The sequence below is a fragment of the Peromyscus leucopus genome, chromosome 2 (genome assembly GCF_004664715.2).
Source record: "Peromyscus leucopus breed LL Stock chromosome 2, UCI_PerLeu_2.1, whole genome shotgun sequence".
In the NCBI taxonomy this organism is placed as follows: domain Eukaryota; kingdom Metazoa; phylum Chordata; class Mammalia; order Rodentia; family Cricetidae; genus Peromyscus; species Peromyscus leucopus.
The window spans coordinates 124256259-124282078 of record NC_051064.1 but is presented as its reverse complement, the minus strand read 5'-3'; the positions used below and the strand labels follow the sequence as shown (position 1 = coordinate 124282078).

General features: G+C 46.6%; 1 protein-coding gene across 1 annotated transcript in view; it reads right to left on the bottom strand.

Annotated features, from left to right (window-relative positions):
• Rhbdl2 (rhomboid like 2) overlaps positions 1 to 17376 on the bottom strand; it is a 46849-nt gene extending 29473 nt beyond the window's left edge. Inside the window, exon 1 of the mRNA XM_037202918.1 lies at positions 16966 to 17376. The gene's annotated coding sequence lies outside the window, so the exon portion shown is untranslated. The remainder of the gene's footprint in view (positions 1 to 16965) is intronic.
• Between the last annotated feature and the right edge of the window lie 8444 nt (positions 17377 to 25820).

Here is a 25820-nt window from a genome sequence, read left to right as displayed (position 1 = left end):
AAAATAATAAGATTTTAAAAAATTAGTAGGGCTCCGTGGATAAAAGGTATCTGCTGCCAAGCCTGAAGAACCGGGTTCAATCCTTGGGACCCACAGGATGGCAAGGGAGAACCAACTCTAAATTGTCCTCTGACCTCCAAACATACGTACACAACACACACACACACACACACACACACACACAGAGAGAGAGAGAGAGAGAGAGAGAGAGAGAGAGAGAGAGAGAGAGAGAGAGAATAAATAAAATTTTAAGTGCAATCTTTAAAAATGCAGATCAGTAGGGCAGACTGTGGTGATGTAAGCCTTCAATGCCAGCCCTTAGGGAGGTAGAAGCCAGCAGGTTTCCGTGATTTTTTTTATGCCAGCCTAGTCTACATAGGGAGTTCAATGCCAGGGCTCCATAGAGAGACCTTCTCAAAAAACAAAACAACAAAATTAAAACTCAGTTAAAATAAAAAAAAGAGAGAGAGAGATGATGTCTGGAGACAGAGCTCAGTGACAGAGCACTTGCTGGGCATACATGAAGCCCTGGGTTAAATTCCCAGGACAAAGGAAACCAAAGGGGGGTGGGAGGGCTTCCTAAGAGACTTGACATCAGCAAGGGAACTTCCCCCTCACATTTCAGCTGCCTCGGGTCACTGTATTTTTATCATATAATATCTCCTCAAGTTACAGTTTAAATTATGGCCAGAAAATTTTAAGTGACTCCATTTCAGTCCCTACATGAGTCTAAAAGCACAGAGATAAAGTTGTTTCTGAAATGAATTGTCTGAGGAGTAATAATACCCAGGAGTAATAATGTTCATGTTCAGTAGTAATAGTGTTCAACAGTACTAATACTTGGCAATAATACCCAGCAGCAATAGTGCTCAGCAGTACTAACACTCCCAACAGTACTACTATTCAGAAGTACTACTATTCAGCAGTGCTAATACTTAGTGGTGCTACTATCCAGCAGTAATAATGCTCAGCAATAATAATACTCAGTGGCACTAATACTCAGCAGCTAATACTCAGCAATGCTAATACTCAGCAATGCTAATACTCAGCAGTATGAATACTTGCAGCACCTGAGGTCCCAAAGAAGAAAAGAAATGCTTGGTTAGTTAGATATGTCTCTATCTTTTAGTAAAATTTTGTTTCCTTTTTGTATTTGTTTGTTGGAGACAAAATGACCTTGAACTCCTGACCTCTATCTCCCTAGTATTGGTAAGTGCTACCACACCCAGCTCATCTCAATTTTCATGTGGGTCTGTGTGTGTGTGTGTGTGTGTGTGTGGTGGGTGTGGTGTATGTGCATGTTCAAGTGGGTGTGTCCATGTGTGTGCAAGTGTATGCAAGTGTGTGAAAATAGAGGCCACAAGTCAACATCAGGTGTCTCTTTTCAATTGTTCTCCACTTTATTTATATTTATTTGTGTGTGTGTGTAAAATGTGTGTGTACCTGTTTGTGTGTGAGGATGCGCACATGCTGCACTGTGCATCTGTAGGTCAGAGGACAACCTTGAGTGTTGGCCCTCACCTTCCACCTTGGTTTTGAGGGTGCGTCTCTCTTGGTTACCACTGTGCAGCATACTCCAGGGGCCTCTCTTGTCTCCACCTCCATCCATAGGAGTGCTGGGATTACAGACACTCACCAGCCCATCTGGCTTTTCCAGGGATCTGAACTCAACTTGGGAGGCTTTTATGACAAGCCTCTTGACCTGCTAAACCATCTCCCTGGATCTCCACCCCTCGCTGACCCTCGATTTAGCTAGACTGGCCATCATGAGCATCAGAGATCACCTATCCCTTCTCAGTGTTAGGATTACACACAGTCACCACTGCACCCGGCTTTTTATGTGCACAGCAAGCCTTTTACAGACTGTGCCCTCCCCCAGCCCCTCATCTCCCTCTTGACGAGTAATTCCTGTGCTGACCAACACTCACCAACAACTTCCAAAGCCCTGCCCATACCAAAGAGACACACAGAGTGGACCTACGGATATCAGACATCCAAAACATCACTTAATTTGACATTCCACCCACTCCATCCAAAACTTTTATTTGTAGCTGAAGAAAAACAACAAAACTCACTTTCTCAGGCCTCCTTAACTTTCTTCATTTCTATCCCTAGCCTTGCCCAGGCTGGTCCTGAACTCCCTATGTGGACAGAGATGGCTTTGAACATCTGCTCTTCCTGCCTCTACTTCCCAAGTGCTGCAATGAAAGACATGGGACCGGTTTATGGAATGCTGGGAATCAAACTCTGGGACTCTGCATGTTCCTTAAGCACTCTACCAACTGAACTATGTCCCCAGCCATTGTGAGTTTTCTACTCCCCAAACAAGAAACAAAGGCTGTAATCACTGAGATCGCAGAAAATACATAATGCATAAAGGTTTATCAGGCAAAGCCAGCCTTTCAACTCCCATTCATTCCCACAGCTCAGGCTGCAGGCAATAGCAGAAATACCCAACCATATGTGTTCAATCTTTGAAAGTCAAGAACTTATAGTAAATTCTTTTGATAACACTGGTCCATTGTCTACTTTCTTGGGGAATTCCAAATCTCTTCTTAATGGGCAGCAGGGACCACCTCCTATCACAGAAGCCAAGCATGCCTGATGTTCCCATTTCCTAGGCTCTAGGCAGCTAGAGTTGAGGCGTGACCTAAATTTGGGCAGTCAGCTGTATTTGCTTAGATTTAAAAAAACAAAAACAAAACAAACAAACAACAAAAACCCAACAACAATGCCTTACTATCTAACTCTGACTGGCCTGAAACTCGCTGTGTAGGCCAGGCTGGCTTTTAACTCACAGAGATCTGTCTGCCTCTGCCTCTCAAGTGTTGAGGTTAAAGTCATGCACTACCATGCCTGTGTTGGGGTGAGTCTTGAGGTATCATAATCTGGACCCACTTCCTGTCCACTTCCTGTTTTGACTAAGGAATTGACCAGTTGCCTCACAATCTGTGGCCATGCCTTCCCAGCTGTGAGAGATGGTATTCTTTCTAAAACTGTAAGTCAAAATAAGCCCTTCCTCCCTTAAAAATGTAAAAAGAAAGAAATGTAAAGAAAAAGAAGAGAGAATAGGCAAGGAAAGGAGAGAAAGACTGAATCCACACCACATGGCCCAGTCTCTATGTCATGTGCTGATCCTCACACACACAGACCATCACTGTTTTGCATTGGGGAGTTGTCAGCCGAGATCTATGACCTACAGCAGCCACCATGCTGTGATGGCTGCCCCAGGGCGGAGGAGAGCAGTGTGAAGAAGATTCTATTCCCAGCATCCATGTTTAGTTTCACTGGGCCTCGGTTTCATTAGCTACGAGCATTCTTTTTGTGTTTGAATGTGTGTGTGTGTGTGTGTGTGTGTGTGTGTGTGTGTGTGTGCTGTATGCACATGTCTATATTCATGTATATGTGTGTACATGTAGAGGCTAGAGGTCCAACATATGGTGTCTTCTTTTATGGCTATCATCATCATCATCACCATCATCATCATCACCATCACCGTTTAGAGTCTCTCACTGAGCCTGAAGCTCACAGAGTCGACAAGACTGGCTGGCCAGTGAGCTCCAGGGATCCCCCTATGTCTGTCTTCCCAGCACTGGCATTACAGCTATGTACCGCCAAACCCAGCTTTTTCCATGGATTCTGGAGATCTGAACTTCAGTCTTTATGATTGTCCAGCATCACTTTCCTGACTGAGCCATCCCCCAGCTCCATTCATGTTTTGGTTTGTGTTTTTGAGATGGGAACCTCCCGCTGTAGCTGAGGCTGACCTTGAACTCACAGTGACCTTCCTAACTCAGCCTCCGAGTGGTGGGATTACAGGCAGGAGCTACTGTGCCCAGTTTGTGAACATTCTTGTAAAGTAGGGCACTAATTTCCCATCTCCTGGATAAAGAAACTCAGACTCCCAGGGTAACTTACTGGCACAGAGCCTGAAACCTCTGACTCTGAAACTCCTAGATCTTTCCCTTCCTCCATATTTTCTTTTCTTCCTTTTTCTTGGTTTTTACTTTTTGTTTATTTTATATGTATGGGTGTTTTTGCCTGCATGTATGTCTGTGTGTTATGTGTATGCCTGGTGCCTGTGGAAGACAATAAAGGGTATCAGATCCCCTGGAACTGGAGTTACAGATGGCTGTAAGCCACCATGTGGGCGCTAGGAATCAGACCCAGGTCCTCCAGAAGAGCAGCCAGTGCTCTTAGCAGCTGAGCCATCTCTCCAGCCCCTTCCTCCGTGTTCTCTAAGCACCACATGTTATGGAAGTGCACATCTTCATTTGGACGATGCACACACACACACACACACACACACACACACACACACACACACCACCTTATCTCCTCCCTCTGGCTGCCCAGACAGATCCAGACCAAACTCTAGGGCTTCTAAATGGTAGCTGCTCTTCAGATCACCACCCTGGGCTAAAGCTGGAAACTCCCATCAACACCATTGCTACCACAGGGACACCAAGTGGACACGAGTGCCCACACAAGAACAGGACTTGCCTCTCTCTCGGAACCGGAAAGACCAAGTCAGGCTCACCTTCTCTTCTTTACCTAGCTCAGGAAGGTTGCTGGGCTAATGCCCTTTGGACAACTCTTCTTTGATGGGAGACACTTTGGTCATCCGCTTATACCATTTCCTAACTGCAGCCGCACAAGCAGGTTTCAAATAGCTGAATTGGTTTTTTCACGCAGCTGGTCCCACCCATTCATCAGTACCAGGCAAGTCCCTCCCGGGGCTGAGGCCAGCCTTGATGTGGCCAGGGAGCCATGCAGTCTGTGCTGGGTGCACCCACTTGCTGCCCAGCTGGGACTAGTGGGAGGTTTTTGGTGGCATTGCTAGGCAACGTGGGTAATTGATGAGGCCAGGGATTGGGCTTCTGAGCCGCAGAGATTAACAGCCTCCTTCATCACACTGCAAGCCATCATTATACCTTGGTCCAGAGCCCACAGTGATCTCTCTGTGGTCATGGCCTGAAAGGATGCTTTTTTAGCTACAGAAATTAAGAACTGGTTTTTCAGTATTATAGGTTTGTGGCTGTGGCTGTTTTCTTTTAGCTCCATGTATGAGCACACAACTCGAAATAAATAGGCAAAAGATTTAAAAACAAAAATTGCCTTCACAAACCTCCATCACTCCAAGTTTTCCTTCTGGAGGCAAAGCCTACTGGCCCTCACTGGCGAGGGCAACTAAGGTAGGGAGTTCTGCTTCCCCGGGCCTTTCCATGGCTCACTGTGCATTCAACGCTCCTTTCTTGGACTCCACTGGCCTGGCTGCGGCTCAGGGTTGAGGAACCAGAGCTTGGGTGGTGTGCACAATAGTATGTTAGTATTACCACAGCTTGGGTGGTTTGCACAATAGTATGTTCGTATTACTTCCATTTGAAGACTAATGCAATTCCTCCCTCATCGAGTCTTCAGAGTCCCTCCTACTCAGGTTATTTTGGAGACACTCCCTCCCACCCTATGCTGTTGTTCCCATTTACAGACAAAGCAAAGGAGACACCAAAGCTTGCCTTTCAGGTGGCAGTAAAGCCAATTCCCTGGGGCCCACAGCTCCTCCCAGAGCTACTTAACACATCATGTAGGTGCATGCACCCCAGTAAATACTAATAATAGTGATAATAACATAACACTGCTGAGCTGCATGTGGGTGATACACACTGTGATCTCAGCACCCGTGTGGTCAGCCAGGCCTCCATACTGAGTTCCAGATCAAGCAGGCCTGCAAAGTAAGTTCTAGAACAGCCAGGACTGCTTAGTGAGTTCCAGGATAACCAGGCCTGCATAGTGAGTTCCAGGTCAAGCAGGCCTGCATAGTAAGTTCTAGAACAGCCAGGACTGCTTAGTGAGTTCCAGGATAACCAAGCCTGCATAGTGAGTTCCAGGTCAAGGAGGCCTGCAAAGTAAGTTCTAGAACAGCCAGGACTGCTTAGTGAGTTCCAGGATAACCAGGCCTGCATAGTGATTTCCAAGTCAGCCAGGCCTGCATAGTGATTTCCAGGTCAGCCAGGCCTGCTTAGTGAGTTCCAGGTCAGCTAAGACTACATAGAGACCTTGTCTCAGAAAAGGGGAGGGGAGGGAGAGGCCATGGAACTGTTTCAGCAGTCAAGAGGATTGGCTGTTCTTACAGGAGATCCAGGTTTGGTTCCCAGCACCCACATGATGCTCACAACTGTCTATAACTCAAGTTTCAATGGATCTGACACTTCCTCTGACCTCCACAGACTCCTGCACATGTGTGGTATTTTATATACATTCAGGCACACATATATGCACATGAAATAAAATTCATAATTTTCTAGATGAATTTATTTTGTATTTGAGTGTTTTGCCTGCACATGAAGCCAGGTGCTCACAGAGGACAGATGAAGGTATCAGATCCCCTGGAACTAGAGTTATGGAGGGCTGTAAGCCATCATGTGGACACTGGGAAACAAAGCTGGCTCCTCTGAGAAAGCAACAAGTGCCCTTAACCACTGAGCTCCTAAATAATCTTATTTTATTTTTTAATTAATTAATTTATTTATTTATTTGTTTTTTGTTTTTTGTTTTTTGTTTTTCCGAGACAGGGTTTCTCTGTAGCTTTGGAAGCTGTCCTGGAACTCACTCTGTAGACCAGGCTGGCCTCAAACTCACAGAGATCTGCCTGCCTCTACCTCCCGAGTGCTGGGATTACAGGCGTGCGCCACCACTGCCCGGCTGAAATAACTTTTATTTATTTGTTTGTTTGTTTATAGTTTGAGATTGAATCTCTCTACATAGCCCTGGCTGTCCTGGAACTATGTAGAACAGGCTAGCCACACACTCCTCCTACCAGAGGAGATCCTCCTGCCTCTGCCTCTAGAGTGCTGGTGTTAAAGGCGTTCTCATCCAGCTGTGAGATATGCCTTTCAAATAGTGACTCATCACAGTCACAGTTGTCCCAGCTTGCACAGGACTAGGAGTTCCTCAGGACATGTGTCTGACAGTGCTAAAATTGGAACCACTGTGGACAAACCTAAAACACTTGGTCACCCTGCCCTGGAATACCTTCCTCAGACTAATTGGGAGGGGAAGTGTTGATGGGTAATCCTCCACATAGGGCCATGGTTCCTAATCCTACCTTCATATCAGAATTCTCTAAGGTCCTATTTGTCTGGGTTCACCTCTGCTCAATGGAAGTCTTTGGGGACAGGATCACATAGGACTTATTTTTTCTAGTCCCACTATATTGCCCCAGCTGGCATGGAACTCCTCTTTATGTAGACAAGGCTAGCTCCAAGTGCTGGGATTAAAGTTGACCACCCCATACCCAGCTTCTTTTTTAAAGATTTATTTCTATTTTTAACTGTGTGGTTAGGGGGAGACGTGCGTATGAGTACAGTATCCTAGGAGGCCAGATGCACTGAATCCCCTGGAGCTGGGATCGCAGGAGGTTGTGAGGTTCCCAGTACAGGTTCTGGGAACTGAACTCTGGTGCTCTTAATCACTCAGCTCCTGGGCATGAGAGTTTTAAATGGGCATCCAAGACAGAAAGAAAAAACAAAAAACAAAAACTGTAACAGGATCCCAGACCTTAGCACAACTGACTCCATGATGGACACGCCAGCGAGGCCATAAAACTCAGCACATAGACAGCACCACCTGCCAAAATGGAAACAAAGACCTAATCCATCAAAGTCCCTAGTCCTGGGAAAGTCTCTAAATGTACTAACGTTGCTTTTGGGCTTCTGCAGTTCTGCTTCTGGCTAAATGTTCTTGTTAACTGAAGTGTGTCAACCCAGGACATGGATTTTGTGCTTAAAAGTTCACCCTGAGAAAGGCTCAGGGCTACACTGGGATCCAGAACACCCAGAGTAGTCGCCGACTGGCTAATAAAGACTTTCTATTGGCTTAAACTTGTGTCCAGCCAGTCTTCTCTGATGGATACCCCACAACAAAACCAGGGTGTGGGAGGAGAGATAGAGGCAGAGAGAGGAGGAGGAGGAGGAGGAGGCAGAGGCCGGGGCCGCAGCTCCAGTCCTAGAGGTTCGTTTTCAGGACTGGGAAAGTAGCTCAAAATGTGAAATGCTCCCTGAACTGGATCCCACACGGGCGGTGGATACCTGTAATCCCAGTGCTCAGGAGGTCAGGAGGCAGGGGCAAGCAGGTTCTGTGGGCCTGGTTGAGACAGACAGACAGACAGCAACAGAGACAGAGAAAGAGAAACACAGAGAGGAAAAACAGACGAAGGAGGGGGAGAGGAGAAGGAAAAGAGGGAGCAAGGGAGGGGAGGGGCAAGTACAGAGAGGGGGAATGGGAAGAAGGAAGCAGGGGGAGGGGGAGAGGGGCAGAGAGGAGAAAGACAGGGAGAGAGAAGGGGGAGAGAGATCGAAAACCAGCATATATTTGAACCACTCTCCCTGTGTGGTGACACACACGCCATTCTCTAGTGACCACCAAAGTTCACGGGCCATGTGTGTGCTTCGGCAGACAGTCCCTAGATGCCTGGTGTGTGTTAGGCTCCAGAAAGACGTAGAAGAAGGAAGAAAAGGCGAAACAAACAACAACAAAAGCCTGCTCCATTCCTATTTAGAGGGAAATAAAAAGTCCTAAGAATTGCCGCAGCCAGCAGTGTGCTGTGATTGGGATGAGAAGTGGGTCAGCACCAGTGCAGCGGGGCAGCTGGGCAGGTTCCAGAGCCCAGTGTGGCTGACAGAAGATGGGCACACTGGTCACCGCCCCTCCCACTAAGAGATGGCACTGGTTTCCTCTCTTCTTAAGTCATGGGGCCAACCCTGGGGCTGGTCTTAACCAATTCCACATGGCAGAAGCAGTACTGGGAACTGTCCAAGGCCAGGCTTTAAGAGATGTGTGTGCTGCTCTCAGGCCACCATGTTCGGTGGAAGCCCATACTCCCTGCGTGGAAGCTGAGGTCACGTAGAAGAGCAACAAGCCACCAGACCAATAATGACACCTTCGTGGACTTCCCAGTCAGGAATAGGGCCAACAGGATGACACCAATTGACAGCAAAGGCTACAGAAAAAGTGTCCAACCTCCCTAAATTCCTGACCCACTGAATCATGACAAAAGAAAACGGCGGTTGTGTTAAAACACTTATTTGGAGTTACTTGAGACACAGCTTTAGTTACCAAGAGCTGGATGAAAAGAGGACATCTCACTGTGTCATCCCACTGACACCGGTCACCTCTGCATCCTTCTATGCAGCAGACTGCAGATAACTCAACGGAAGCAGCCTCCAAAATTAGCCTTCACCCCCATGCCTATCTCTGCCTGCTTTTTAAAAATGAACCATACAGTCGAGTATGTCAATTTGCTCAAAAGCCATAGCAAGGCTGGGGTGTAGTTCCGCTGGTAGAGCACTTGGCCTCACAGACACAAGACCCTCAGTTCCATCCCTAGCACCCCAAAGAAGAAGAACAAACAAACCCAAAGCTGTTTCCATCATCTTCGGCATAAATGCAGTAGGTTTATCCCTAGCTCCTGCCTTTTTATAGAACCCAGCTTCCACCAATCTCTCCCAGCAATGGGTTGCAGCCATGGGGACCTCTTTCTGTCTCTGAAACTCATCAGACACTCTCCTGTCTCAGAGTCATTACAGTTTCTGTTCCTTCTAACCAGCCCCCCAACCCCAACACAGCAATCCCCCCCCTAAAGGGCTGGCACCTCCCTAGGAAGTCTCCCCTGCCTACGCCTTCCTCCACCCCAATACTCAAGCACATTTTCCTGCTTCCTTGCTCCAAACACTTATCATACCTAAAAATATCTAGCATATTTACTGTCTGTCTGTACGAGTTGCAGGAAGGTCAGGACTGTGCATTTTCTATTCCAGCTCTACCCCAGCATCTTACCACAGTGAAAGGCACTCAGTGAGCCCTGAATGGACCATCATGTAAATGAAGAAGGAAAGAGGAGGGAGGAAACGGAGGAGAAAGCCCTGGCTCCTGCTCCAGTGCATCCTCTACTTGCCTGTGGAAAAGTCAGCTCCCCAAACCCAGGCCAGGAGCTCATCTCCACTAGCAAAGCCCATGTATGCCATCCACCCACGGTTTTGCCCCTGAATCCCATAGGAACTTTGAAACACTATGCCTTTCTTGTTCTCTTTCTGGAAGGGTTCTAGAGACCCAACCTAGGACCTCGTGGTACAAAAGAAACACACTGACTAATAATCTTAAGAGACAGATTCACTAAGGAGCAGCGAAGTTAGTCTAGAAAAACAAGAGAAAAAAGGCTGTGGTATGTTACTAAAAAATTTCAAGAACAGACAACTAGATAAAAAAAAATATCACATAATCCAGCAAGAATAGAAATCTGATCTGTAGCAAGACATTGAAAAGCCAAGCATTGAACGCCAAAAAAAGCCAATAATGGTAAAAAAAAAAAAAAAAAAACAGGAAAAGGCTGAAGCAGGAAGCACCAGACAGCACTAAAAAAGAAAAGACAAAAAAAAGCTGAGAAGCAAGTGAGATACTGTGGCTTCTGTCTCTCTGATCTACCACATGGACAATAACTGCCTTTTGATTTTATTAATAAGAACTTTGAAGATTCATGCACATCTGCGCCCAACGCAAGAATCATGAAAAAGCTGTTTGCCTATGCCTTGTGAGCCCAGCTCAGCCCAAGCTACACTCAGCGGTTGGGGGCGCACGCGGTGATTGCTGAGGAGGCAGAGGCAGGAGGATCCGGTTGAGTCGGCTAGGAGGCTTGGGAGAAGCTTTGCCAGCTGAACAAACAGTGGTGGGACATGGAAGCAGTGCTACTGCTCCACATTGCAGTTCCTTCTCATCGTGTTGTGACTTCGGTGATGCTGCTACTGACAAAGTTTACGCTGCTGTTCAGAGAAGAAGCAGGACATCGGTTACAAGAAAGCACGCAAAGGTCAGTTGGAAAATGCAAACAAATGGTGGGAGAAATGTTGTGAAGATTTTTTTCTAGAAGAATTCATGTTCGAAGACAGACATTATCAGACTGTGATTGCTCCAAACACAGAAGGCAAAAAAAAAAAAAAAAAAAAAAAAAAAAAAAAAAAAAAGTCTACAGGAAACCATGACATGCTAACAGGACTTTGAAATCTCAAAAAATACAGATCTACAACGATGATTCCACATGGACTATGATAAAGCCATTAAGCGATAACACAGGAAAAATCGACTTTGGACTACAAACTGTCAGGACAATCGAGAGACTAGCTGAGATAACAGCTAACAGACTACTCGAACAAGGACTTGAAACAAGCCTGAACTTTCTATGCAAAATAACAAATGAACAATGATGATTAACCAAAATTTTCAAATCCCTAAAAATCTCACTAGAAACAAAAAGAAAAAGAAAATAATATAGATAGATCACGAATTACTTGAGAAAAAAAAAAAAAAATAAATATATAGACATAATACACGAAGAAAAAAAATAAAAAAAAAAATAGATAATAATTAAAAAAAAAAAAAAAATATAAAAAAAAAAAATTATAAACAAAAAAACAGTAAATAAAAAAATGAAAATTTTTTTCTATTTATCAATGTTATATAATTGTTAATATATATAATATTTTTATTAATCTGTCAAATTTAATATAAATCATTAATTAATTTTTTGTATATATTTATATATTATTATATTTTTTTTATTATTATAAGCTTTTTTAATTTTAGACAAAAAAAGAAATTGGTATTGTGTATCTAAAAAATCAAAAAAAAAAAAAAAAAAAAATCAAAAATACATTAGAAAAAATTCTATCTGGAGCAAAAAAAAGAAGATGAACAAAAAAAAAAAAAAAAAAAAAAAAAAAAAAAAACTACGCATGCTGGTTAAGATTGGCTGTTAAGCATTGTGTAAGCTCAGGTTTCAGAGCAGTCAGCTGAGAGCCATCAGATGAGGACAAGAGCTTCAGTGAAAACAGACCAGCTAAATTGCAAGTAATAGCTGTGCTTTTGTTTCTGATTAACATGACCCATACTCGCTGGTTTGATTTTTTAATAGAAGTTTAGATTCATGCTACAGTTCATGTAGCCAAGGTCTTCTATGGCTTCATAGCCAAGGCTGGCCTTGAACTCTTGATCTTCCTGTCTCTACCTCCCAAATTGGCTCTTCTTGCTTCTAATTTTACAATATATAAATAAAGACCAAAGGATCTTAGAATTAACAGACTTACGTGCTAAGAACACAAATTCCAGAGGAATCCAAAGGACCTGAACACAAACCTTGATTTCATCATTTAATAGCTCTGCAACCTGAGCAATGTACTAAACCTTTTTGTTTTTAAAGTTGTAGGGATGGAACCCAGGACTTTTAGAATGGTAGGCAAGCACTGTATGGCTGAGCTATACCCCCAGCCTATATTAAAACTCTTGGTGGCCCAGGGACTGCATCTGTAAAAGGATGGTGTGAAGGTTAATACTGTCAACTTCGATCACCAAAGACAAGCCTCTGGGTTTGCCTGGGAGAGACTCTCTTGTTCAGTTCATTGAGATAAGGAAATCCCACCCTAACTTTGTGGCACCATTCCTTTGGCTGGGGTCCCAGACTGGATTTTAAAAAAAGCAGCTCATATAGGCCAGGCTGACCTCAAACTCCTCATGGTGATCTTGAACTTTCAATCCTTCTGTCTCTGCCCCCCAAATGCTAGGAGTACACCTGCACCACCATGCCCAGTTTATGCAATGTTGGGGATTGAACTCAGGACTCCATGTATACACATACGCCTACTAAGCAAGCACCAGGCCAACCAAGTTACATCTCCAAAGCTTCAGCTCTCTTTTCGTTGTTTCTCTTTGTCTTTCCAAAGATGACCACACCTCTGTCTATCCCCAGTCTCTCTGCAGCACAATGTCCAGAAGGACAGCTGGAAAGCTGGGTGTGTCAGTGCATGTCTGTGATCCCAGCGCTCTGGAACCTGAGGCAGGAAGACTTAGAGTTCAAGGCCAGCCTCGGCTGCATAGTAAGGCCTTGTCTCATTAAACTAGAACAAGCCAGTTGTAGTGTCACACACTGGTAGGATATGCTAACGAGGCAGAAGCAGGAGGATCATGAATTTGAGGCCAGCCTGAACTACACATTGGGGCTGGAGAGATGGGTCAGCCATTAAGAGTACACGCTGTTCTTCCTTCCACACGGTGGCTCAGAACCATCTGTAACTGCAGTTCCAGGGGATCCAACAACTCCTCGTGACCTCCATGGGCAACAGGCATATACATGGTGCACATACATACATGCAGGCAAAACACTCCTATAAATAAATCTTAAAAGAGAAAGAAGCCAGAAAAGCTTATAAAGATAACCAGAGGTTGCTTTGTTCCTGAGAAAGAGCAAACAAAAGAGATTTTGTGAGTAGAGGGAAGGGAGGTATGCCTTACTACAGATTCATAGCACTGATTCTACTTCAATCTACTCATTGATACTAATTATGAGCCAGACACTAGTCTAAGGATTTTCACAGAAAAAGAAGCTTATTGAATACCCAGACCATACCAGTCCAGTCGATTCTCACTGCCTTTATTAGTTACTCACTGTAATAAAATACCTGACATGAGCCACTTCAGGGAGGAAATGTTTCCCTTGTCACAGTCTGAGAGTTCAGTCCCTCGTGGCTGGAAACCACAGCAACAGAAGCTTGAAGTAGCTGATTACATGATCACACTGAATCCACAGTCAGGAACAGCAAGTGACAGTGACATTGTGGCTAACTCACTGCTGAGGCCCTGGCTAGCCAGGGAGCCCCAGGATCCTCCTGTCTCCACCCCCTAGAGCTGTGAGTTGGGATTACAATTATGCGTTACCACACGCAGCTTTTACAAGAGTTCCAGAAATCAATCTTAGGTCCTCATACTTAACACAACCTGCACTTTACCAGCTGACCGTCTCACCAGCCTCTCGGCCTCGTGTACCCAAGGCTGGCCTCAAACAGTTTGTAGCTGAGGCTATGGCCTCGGATTTGATCCTCTGGTATCCACCTCCTGGGTGTTGGGATTATTGGCACTCATCACTACTCCGGATTTACACAGCACTAGGGATGGAACCCAGGGCCTTGTGTGTGCTAAGCAAGCACTCTACCAACTGAACTACATCTCCAGCCAGTCTCAGGTCCTGCTTTCCCCCCCACCACAGCCGTACTGAGGACATACTGAGCCTGAGCAGGTTGGGTTCCCACTCTGCGGTAGGTCTCCTCTGTTGGAACATTTTCCCTCCCAATTTGTTGTCTCAATGTGAGTCCCTTTCCATCTCCTCTTCAAAGCCCTGCCATATACTGGCATTGTGGAGGTGCTGGGGCTCGAACACATCAGACATGGCAGAAGTGAGTGCCCCTGTAAGGCCCCTCACCAACCTCAGCTTGTGTCTGGGATGTTTTCTTTGCGCTGTGACTGCTTCCTTAACAGACTGTGGGCATCCTGAGTACAAGACTTCTGTTTGAGCCATTTTGAATCCCCATTTCACAGGCCAAGGAATGCATCATTAAATATTGGTCAGCTTCACGGGTCACAAACGACTCACTGGGCATTCTCATAGCAAGAACACAGAAGGCCCACTGCTTGTGTGACTGTGATAGAAACACCGTCCCTGCTCCTTGCTTTGCCCGGGCCCTTTTGGTTTTGTTCACCTGAGACAGGGTCTTGCTGTGCAGCCCAAGGTGGCCTCAAACTCACCCAAATATGCATGCTGCCACCACCCAATGCAGGGACTGCAGGCGCAAATCATCATGCCAGGATAACCACTGCCCTTTTTGGAACTTTTGGGTCTCCTGGGACCGATAAAGCACTGAATGGATGAATGAATGAATAAATGAACGAATGAACCAACCAACCAACCAACCAACCAACTCCAGAAGTGTCTCCTCCCACCTGGATAAAAGAGCCCAGAAGAGACGGGAAAAGGCGGGTGTGTTTGTAGTTAGGGGATGATGACACCTCCCTTTCTGCCCTCTGTACAGAGACCTCAAAAGACAACAAGGCATTGAGTGGTTGGCATGGAGTCTGATCTCCAAATCTGAACTCTAGATCCATTATTTTTTAACCAGGTGGCCTTAGGTAAAGCCTATGGGGTTGAGAGTAGGGTGGCATGGTTATGATTTCATGAAATCATGTCTTTTTGTTTGGTTGGTTTGGCATTTGAGGCAAGCGCTACTGTAACCCAGGCTGGCCTTGAACTCGGCCTCCTGAGTGCTGAGAAGACAGGTGTGCACAAGGCCAAGGGGATGCATTTTAGGTGGCTGAGTGCTCAGTCCCAGCTGGGGCTGAGGGGTCACAGACAGTCACCACCTTTTGGGGAAGGCATGTCACTTTCTTCAGTGGCGTGCCACAGATAATCTGTCTCTGTGACACTAAACAACCCCCACCCCAACTCCACAAATAACTCTAAATAAATTTAGTGGCCGCACACTTGAAGTAGAAGAGAGATTCTAGTGGGCTAGAGAGGGATGAGGGAGGGAGATGGGGATGGGGGAGGGGCATGGGGATGGGGAGGGGCATGGGGATGGGGAGGGGCATGGGGATGGGGGAGGGGCATGGGGGTGTGAAAATGACTACTATTTATTTTGTGAATGTACAAAATTGTCAAACAATTTCTAATGGGGAGGGAGGGCTGGGAGTAGTGGCACTCTGGGAAGGCAGAGGCAGGAAGATCTCTGGGAGTTCAAGGCCAGCCTAATCTACATAGTGAGTTGCAGCCCAGCCAAGACTACATAGTGAGATCCTATCTCCAAAACAAGGTAATAAAAGAGAATTTTTTTTTTTTAATATGGGAGGGGAATAATGTTTTTGGCAGTTCCCAAGTCAGAACCACAACATAAGGGTCTGGTCCCAGACCTGGTCCAGTGTTTATACCTTCAGCCGGAAGCTGGTCTCCTCTCTCCTTCACACCTTCTGGCCTCCAGCTCTCTAGAGCACCTGCCTCCACCGTTCAGCTGTTTACAAGTCACCTAGGTCCTGTCAAGGCCAGGGTTTGTCTTCTGTATCTTTACAAGCCTACAGCAAGGGAGGGGCAGTTAGGGAGGGGTGGCTGAAAGAGGACAGCGAAGGAGAAAGCATGGCCAGTCAGTCACCCAGCCCGTCCTTGATCTGGATAGCTCCTTATATTTCAAAACAAACAAAACAAAAACCGGGATCGTACAGATGCGGACACTGAGGCCCAGGAAGTAAATAGGAGATGTGGCTTGTGAATCCAGGCCTCTCTATGACTCCTGCATAACTTCCCACCATGCCCCACTGCCTGCCTGTCAGCTGGTCGATGTGTGCGAGAAATTTCAGTTTTCTTGTTCACTCACAGGAGGAGAAATGGCATGCTCCTCTCTCCAGACAACTGAAGTACACGCTCAACTAATGAGTAAACAAATGAACAATGGTAACCGAAGGCAGGCTTGACTGAGTGAAACCCCTCAGGTGCCTGTCCCAGGAAGGAGGAAACAGTCCAGGGGAGCTGCCTTGCTGGAAGTGGTGAGATTGTCTTCCCCGCGGTCCTCTGGGCAGGGGCAGAGGTTAGGGAAGCACAGGCTAGGATCCGGCTCAGGTGGAGGGAGAGACAATACCTGTGGGTCTGGTCGCAGGTGTAGCCAAGTAGTGGAACACTTATCTGGCATGATAGTACACACACACACACACACACACACACACACACACACACACACACACACACACCACGCCAGCACTCCTCCCGCCAAAAATAAAAATAAACCCTGGCAGTCCGAGAAAGTAATGAAGTGAGCCGCCGTGGTTGGACAGTCAGTAAGGGAGCAGGGTTAAACTCCCTGGTCACCTCCCCCAAACATTTACAAAGCGCTGGCTGCCGACTTGGAAATGAAAACTTTCAGAACCCGAAGCGGCCACTCTAGGTTCTTCCGGAAGGTAGATTCTGGAAGCAGCACCCCTCCTTCCCCTCATCGGTCGGTCGGTCGGTCACCAGCTTTATTTAGTGCGCTGCCTGGAATTCCGGCCACCCTCCTCCAGTTTCAGCACTCAGCCTCCCACCGCCCATCCCCAAGCCCTGCACCTTACCTGGGGAGGGCCGAGGCACGAACGTCCCACACTGCGGTTCGATCTTGCTCTTCAAACAGCAAACGGAGCTGCCCTGCTGGCTCGAGCGGCTGCCTGCCAGGCTCTCCCTGAACTAAAATCGTCCAGACAGGTTCTTAGGCGGAGGGAGCCGAAGGAAATCCCCTCTCCGCCTAGTGGCCTGGCCTAGGCTGGGCCAGCCTGCTAGGCAGTCTCTCCTGGGCTGGCCCTGGATGAATGAGTCCTGGCCTCCTCCTCCTTGGGTTTGTGCCAGGGAGCCTGTGACAGCCGCCCCGCTCTCCCTGCTGGGCGCTGCTATCCATGCCTCCTCCTGGTCCTGCCTTCATGTCTGTGACTCAGCGGGCCTTCTGCTCTCAGCTCTCTGGGAAAGGCCTGCACTGCGAGGTCTCAGTTACTTTGCATGGGATTGTCCTGGATCACACGCTACTGTGAGCAAGGCCTGGTACTCCACAAAGTGACTCTGGACAGAAGTTTGGTCACAAGGCTCCTCGGTGCTGCCCACAGACTGGCTGTGCCTTCGCCCTGGTGCAGTGGGCTTGCCCGTCTCTGATTATCCATTTAAAGTGTGTAGAGGACGACTGGCCTTGTGCCAGGTCCTGATAGCCAGGAAGTAGGTTAAGCTGGTGTCTGCCCTGCTACTGTACTAGCAAGTCGACTGACGGAGTACTCCGCTGGAGGTTTGCCAAGATTCGGGCAGCATGACCGGGGAGGACTTCCCTGTGTGGAAGAGTTCTAGAAAACGCTCTCAGAGATGACATATCAGACAAGCCACCGGAGCTCAGAATTATGAGCAAGAAGTGTCAGGCCAGGAAGGGCCTTGCAAGGCTTGCTGGGAACTACTCAGGCTTTACACTATAGGCATGGAGAGACTCAAAGAGGACGTCAGACATGAAGTCAGATTCAGATTGGATTTATTTCTGTGCTGAACATGGAACCTAGGGCCTCACACATGCCAGGCAGCTGCTCTACCATTGAATTATACCCTCACCTTAAGGTGGCATTTTACTTTTGTTGTTGTTTTGGTTTGGTTTTTGGTTTTTCAAGACAGGGTTTCTCTGTGTAGTCCTGGCTGTTCTGAACTCCTTTGTAGACCAGGCTGGTCTCGAACTCACAAGAGATCCGCCTGCCTGTGCCTCCTCCCGAGTGCTGGGATCAAAGGCGTGAGCCACCACCATCTGGCTAGTTTTTTTTTTTTTTTAACAAAATAACTAATTAATTTTATGTGTATATGTGTGTGCCTCCTTACTTGTATGTGAACTGTGTGTGTGTGTGTGTGTGTGTGTGTGATATTTGCGGATGCAGGAGAATATTGGATTCCCTTGATAATGGATTCCTAATCCAGGGCACTGATCAGTAGTGTAGAAAGGAAGGGACAGAATCAGGTGTTAAGAGAAGGCAGAGTATAGTGGCACATGCCTATCATCCTAACACATGATAAGACTTTGTCTTAAATATATCCAGCTTTTTTTTTAATCTCAGAGGTCAAGCAATTGCCCAGCATGTATTTAATACATAGCAATGTAACATGAAAGAAAAGAAGCAAAAAAAAAAAAGTTAAGATTGTAGCACTGGGGACTGGAGAGATGGCTCAGCTGTTAAGAGTACTGGCTGTTCTTCCAGAAGATCTAAGTTCATTTCCCAGCACCTACATGACAGCTCACAGTCATCTGTAACTCCAGTTCCAGGGAATCCAACATGCAATTCTGGCTTTCACAGACACCAGGCAGGCAGGCAGAACACCCATACACACAGAATAAATAAAAACATTGTAGCACTGATGAACCTAATGTCTAAGGGAGGAGTCTGGCTAGCTAGGATAAATCCCAGGTGTGACGGCTATTTTGGCTGCCAACTTGACTACATCTGGAATTAATTAAAACCTCAAAATGGCTGGACACACTTGTAAGGGAATTTTGCTTAATTAAATCATCTCAAGTGGGAAGATCCACTTCTAATCTGGATCTTTGAGGTGGTAAAAATATATCATTAATCCAGGTCTTTTGAAGAAGGAAGACCCACTTCTTTTTTTTTTTTTTTTTTTTTTTTTTTGGTTTTCCGAGACAGGGTTTCTCTGTGTAGCTTTGCGCCTTTCCTGGAGCTCACTTGGTAGCCCAGGCTGGCCTCGAACTCACAGAGATCCTCCTGGCTCTGCCTCCTGAGTGCTGGGATTAAAGGCGTGTGCCACCACCGCCCGGCGGAAGACCCACTTCTAATGTGCCCCACACCTTCTGCTGGAAGCCTACACAAAGGCCATGGAAAAAAGAAGCCTCTCTCTTTGCCTGCTTGCCCTTGCCCTGACCAAGCCCATTTCTTCGCTGGCATTAGAGCCTGCTTCTTTGGGATTCCACAGTCTTCCAGGGTCTGAAAACCAGCTGAGATATCCAGCCTGGAAGACTGAACAACTATTGGATTCTTGGACCTTCTGTTCATAGGCAGACATTATCTATTATTACTCTAGGGAAACCTGACTAATACACCAGGGTTCAAACCTGAATAACCAGGTTATATGGTACTTACAGGAAAAGCACCACTGAAGGGAATTAATTCAGTTCTGAACTTGTGTATTCAAGAACACCTGTGCAAAGGTCCAGGAAGCAGTCACTCTGTGGAAAGATAACCCGTGCATCATTCAGGGGCCCAACAGGAAGGAGAGGGAGGGTACATTCAGCCAGAATGAAGAGAAAACTAATGAATAAGACTGTTACAAATGCTCCGTGGTGAAGAGTGCTTACTGATCTTGCAGAGGAAATGGATTCTGTTCTTAGCACACCAAACAGGACCTGGCCACCTGGAACCCCAGTTTCAAGGGGTTTAATGCCCTCTGACCATTGAGGGCACCTGCATGCACATGGTGCGCATAAACTCATGCAGCCACACATACATTACATAAGCAAGTAAATCATTGTAAAAGTCTTTACAGAGATCTGGGAAGGGGAAAGGAAGCAGCTAAGAGCTGTTGAAGATCCAGGAACCATCCTCTGACTCTCCAGGGACAGAGAGCAGCAGTGTTTAGTGAACTCGGTTTGAGGCAGAGTTGGAGACAAGGTTGTAAGGGTTGCTTCAGAAGAAACAGTCACTGATGGAACAGGCAGGACCAGAGAAATGATGCCCTGACCTCTTCCTCCTCCCACCTTGCTGGTCCCCATTCCTCTCATTGGCTGCTGCTCCCCAAGGCACAGATCACATTAAGAATGGATGGGGGGGCGTCTCAAGAGGCAGCAAACTGCTGAGAAAATAGAGATTTGAGAGTTGCAAAGAGTGTGGTGTCACACACCATTGATCCTAGCTCTCAGGAGACAGAGGTAGGCTGATCTCCATGAGTAGGACACAATGAGTTCTATTCACTGAAAGCTATGTAATGCAGCTTATCTTAAAGGGAGAGAATTTGCATAGAAAAGGCAAGGAAACCCATGGAAGAGATGAGCTCACACAGGGAGAGAAACCAGAGAAAAAAAAGAAGATCTAGGACAGAACTCCAAGGTATTCCGACAAGGAACGTGCCAAGAATGTGGCAAGGGAAAGCTAGAAGAGAGGCCAGAGACCAGAGCTGAGCATCCCGACCACAGCAGGGACTTGGTAGACAGGCAAGACTCAGATGGAGGGAAAGTGGATGAGACTTGGGCCACCGAGTAGAATGGGCTGCTCTGAGCACTAGAAATGGGTGGCTGAGGCTTTTTACAAAGATCTTATACCTACATATGAGAGACTTAAGTCAACTCCTTTTTTTTTTCCTTTTTTCTTTTTTCTTGAAGTAAGTGGCACAAGTTACTTGCCAGGCATTCGAGGATGGGAGCTGGTGGGAAGACAGAAGGAAAGCGTCACTGCCAAAACAGAGGAGATCGGAAGAAAAGTGACCAAGGCAATGAGGAAATGAGGCTCACAGAGGAACACCAGAATCCAGTCAAAGGGGCACACGGCAACAAGCAGTGGGAGGGAACCAGGGCCCCTTGGAATGAGCCACCAAGGACTCAGGGAGCATCCTGAGTAATAACTGAGTACAATCATACAACACAGTAACACTCAGATGGAGCCGCTGCCTCTTCAGCTGCTGGGACTGGAGACAGAGCTCTTACACACAGTGAAAACTCAAAATAGGAAGAAGAGGAGAATGGATGGAGACAAGGAAGAGAGGGAGGGAAGAAGAGGAGGGAGGGAGGGAAGGAAGAAAGAACATTGTGAGGCAGGATCCAAGAACAGCAAATTAAGGGAACATGAGGAGGAAAAGGAATTTCTCACTCCAGAGCCTTGTTCAAGTCTCTCAGTTTCTGAGAGTCGAGAATTCCAGCACAATTAACATTTGCTGTGAAGATTTCCTATAGCGATAATAATCCCTTTTTTTTTTTTTTTTTTTTTTTTTTTTTTGGAGCTAAGGATTGAACCTACTAGGCAAGCGCTCTACCACTGAGCTAAATCCCCGGCCCTCGATGATAATCCTTTTATATAGACATTTCAACTAAGAATGAACCATGCTTAAGATTCAAACATGTGCTGTTTCTCCTCTACTATATGGCCTTTGCATCTGGTGCAACCTTTCTCCCAGTACCATCTGTCCCCTTTCCCAGATGTCAGCCTGCAATTTTGAGGAACTTCACAAACAAGTCTATACAATTAAATACGTGCCTTCACCGCCTGTGCAGACCGTGTGAGTCATGGCTTGACCGTATCAGGTTGTGATCTTATCCGAGGCACTGCAGTAACCATCCCATGATCTCATTCGCCAAAAAGAAGTGGGGGAAGAAAAATCCCTCAGACTCTCTCTGAAGAAAGTAATTTCAGCAGCATGCACCCCGTCAGCAGCTGGCGAAGGACCCAAGAGCGCCGGGAGGCAACAGGTCTCAAACTGCACCGCAGATATAGTTGTTTCATAGATATAATCTGCAGAGGTCCTGCAACTAGCCTTTGTTAGGATTTCATGCGGAACAGGCTACTTCCTGGTAGAGAATTGGCCATGTGACTTCAGAGAAGCATCTACCTACAGCCAATGCATACACAAGATAGGGAGCCCTTAGGAAGCAAAAGCTGAGTTCTATTTCTGTCTCCATACCAGTCAGAACCAGAACTGGGCTTAACGTTGAATTGGGATTTTCTTTTCTTTCTTTCTTTTTCTTTTTCTTTCTTTCTTTTTTTTTGGGGGGGGGGTTCGAGACAGGGTTTCTCTGTATAGCTTTGCGCCTTTCCTGGATCTCGCTCTGTAGACCAGGCTGGCCTCGAACTCACAGAGATCTGCCTGCCTCTGCCTCCCGAGTGCTGGGATTAAAGGCGTGCGCCACCACTGCCCAGCAAATTGGGATTTTCAAAGGTGTTTGCAAAACAGATTTGGGGAAGGCATGCATTCACGGTAAACATTTTAAGTTGATACATTTTCACTTAGGATTTGGGCATCGGTTTCTTTATTTTATGTGTGTGAAGTATATGAGCATACAAATTCATAGGTGTGAACACTGGGTGTGCAGGTACACGTGCATGCGCGTACATATGCATGCAGAGGCCAGAGGTGGATGTCCAGTGTCCTCTTTGATCACTCTTCATTTTATTCTTTTCTATAGTGTCTGTCATTGAACCTGGAGCTCTTGATTCTGCTTCTGCTAGACTGGCTAAACACTGAGTCCCAGGAGTCAGCCCATCTCCATCTCCTCAGTGCAGGTATACAAGAACACACACACACACACACACACACACACACACACACACACACACACACACACACTCAGCTTTTTATGTGCGTGCTGGAGACCCAAACTCAGGTCCTCCTGTTGTAAGGAAAGAACTTTGCTGATGGAGCCATTTCCCCAGCCTCCTTATATACCAGTCTCTTTAGTAAAATATCACACAAACACACAAACACACACACACACACACACACACACACACACAACTGGGTGGTGATGGTGCATGCCTTTGATTCCAGTACTCAGGAGGCAGAGGCAGGTTGAACTCTGAGTTTGAGGCTAGCCTGATCTACAGAGCAAGTTCCTGGACAGCCAGGGCTACACAGTGAAACACTGTCTCAACACACACACACACACACACACACACACACACAGACGCACGCACGCACGCACGCACGCATGCACGCACATACTGTCATGCACAGCACAAATGTAGAGGTCAGAGGACAACCAGCAAGTGGATTCCCTCCTTCTACCTTGTACATTCCAGAAATCAAACTCAAGTCTTAGCAGCAAGTACCTTAACACATCTTGCTGGCTCTGGGTATCACTTCCTTAGAAATCTCACTAACGGGGATCAGGTGACCAAGCTTGTGAAGTCCAGAGGCTGATAGTGAGCTATGGGTGAATTCAACAAAATCATATCTCTTTGGAGCCAATGAACCAGTCTTCACTGCGCCAGCCATACCTAATCCTTGATGGTCTGGCCAACACTGGGTGAGACCCAAGGGGCCTTTTCTTATTTGAAATTTCCCTTTGAGTTTTCTACAAATGGTTGGGTAGCTTTCACTGTTTCCAACATCAATGAGCTTGCAGGTCAAAGACCAGAGAAGGAGAGAGGTGCCACTGGCTGAGCCCATCTGGTTCCTAGAAGCCTACCCTCTCTCCAAGAACTGCTGCCTCTTCCCACCCCACCAACATCCTCCATGACCAAGGTCCTCCATGACCAGCACTGCTCACAGACACTGGACCAGGAAAAAGGAACATTTGGCCAAGGGGAGACCAGTGCCTTCCCTTTTCTGAGAACATGACTGTGCAGTCAAAGAGGCACTCTGTTGCAGCAGGCGACCTTGAGAGCAGCAAGTCTGGAATTACAGGAACCCTGGATTAGGTCCTATAGAGGCGCCCGCATGATGCCTTCAGAGATCTGGAGCATCTGTAGCATTCTTTCTCCGTGTCAAAGGTTATGTGTTTCTCAAGAGCAAAGCTTTCTCTGCATTACCGGAGCCCCAGGTCAAATCAAACAACACCATCTGTTCAGGTGTTCCCACTGGGAGCTGGAATGGTTTTGAACCCAAGGGTCAAGTCTCCTCTTGGCACCAGGTGTTTGAATTTATTCAAAGTGGACACATAGGGAAGAGAGACAGAGAGAGCCAGCAAAGCTCTCAAGTCTTCAGACTCCTAAAGTGAGATCCAAGTTTAAATCTCATAGAGCCGAGTTTAAATCTCATAGAGCCAATATGATAGAGCTGGATATGTGCATCTAAACAGTCCTGGTCAAGGTGTGGTCCTGCCCACCACTGACCCAGGAGTGTCTGGGCTTCAGGCTCATCCTGTAAGGTGATCTGACAAGTTGTCAAGCTGTTTGAAATCTCTGGGAAACAAGCTCCCCCTTGCCTGGGGTCCTTTCCTTCTCCCAGCATGAGATTCCAGGGGACATTCCCATTCTCTTGGGGTCCGTTGTTTTAATAGTTAATAGATTGAGAGACCCAGGTGTCTCTCTAGAGTTTCTTCATTTTTGTCAAGCCTGTTGTAGCATTATATACATATATATGTATATAATTTATACATATTTTGAACATATGTATATATATATATATATATGTTCAAAGACATTCTGTTTATGAAGTATGATATACTAACAATTCATGGAAAACCCAGTATACAGAACAAGAGAAGGGAGGGAGGGAGAGAAGGGGAAAGATGTAGTTCAGTTGCTAGAGTGCTTGCTGCTTCTGAGTTAGGAGTAACATTGTCTACCTAGTGCATACAGCAAGCCCCAGATTCAATCTCCAGCACCACTGGCCCACATCAGTCCTAGCATTTGGGAGATGGAGAAGGAAGAATCAGAAGATAAAGGTTATCCACAACTACACGGAGAGTTGGACAACAGCCTGAGCTAAGGAAGGAAGGAAGGGAGGGAGGGAGGGAGGGAGGGAGGAAGGAAGGAAGGAAGGAAGGAAGGAAGGAAGGAAGGAAGGAAGGAAGGGGAAGGGAAGAAAGGGAGGGGAGGAGAGGGAAGGGAAGGAAGGGAAGGGAAGGGAAGGGAAGGGAAGGGAAGGGGAGGGGAGGGGAGGGGAGGGAGGAGAGGGAAGGAAGGGAAGGGAAGGGGAGGGGAGGGGAGGGAAGGGGAGGGAAGGAAGAATGTTGGCAACACATCTTTAATCCCAGCACTTGGGAGGCAGAGGCAGGTAGATCTCTGTGAGTTCGAGGCCAGCATGGTCTATATATTAAAAAAGGGGGGGAGGGAGGGAGGGGCAGAGGGAAGGAGGAAAGGAGGAAGAAAGGGATGGAGGAAGAAAGGAAGGGTAGCTAAAATGTAAAGAAATTTTCTTTTGACTTACGAGTGACTTCTGCTAGAATGAAAAGAATCCTGCTGGTTGGGAGGACAGAAAACAGAAGAAAGCGTTGGGAAATAGACTTGCCCTGAGGGCATAGAAGGCTCCCAAGTGTCCACAATCATCATGATGTTCTACTCAGCCAAGGTCAGTCTGTGGGATCTTTAATACAGACAGCTTCTTCCAAGAACTTCAGCGCCGCACACACTATTAAGGATATGATTGACAAATCCAACCACATTAAAATGACTATATTCAGGGTCAGGCATAGTGGCACTGTCTGTAATCCCAGCACTTGGGAAACGGAGGTGGGAGGACCCCCTGAGATCAAGAAATTGAAGGTGGCCTGGGCAACATATGGAACCCTGGCCCACACATCCCCCAAATTATCATCTTCGGGTTTGGGTGTGGCTTAGTGGCAGGGTGCTTGTTTGGCATGTTGGAGGCCCTGTGTTCTCTCCCCAACACTACAAAAGAAAAAAACTAACATATTTTCACCAAAACATATCAAAGAGAATTTGGAAAGACAGTCAGTTAAAAAAAAAATGTATGTAGGGCTGGAGAGATGACTTAACTGTTAAAGGCAAGCACCTAAGAACAACAAAATGTG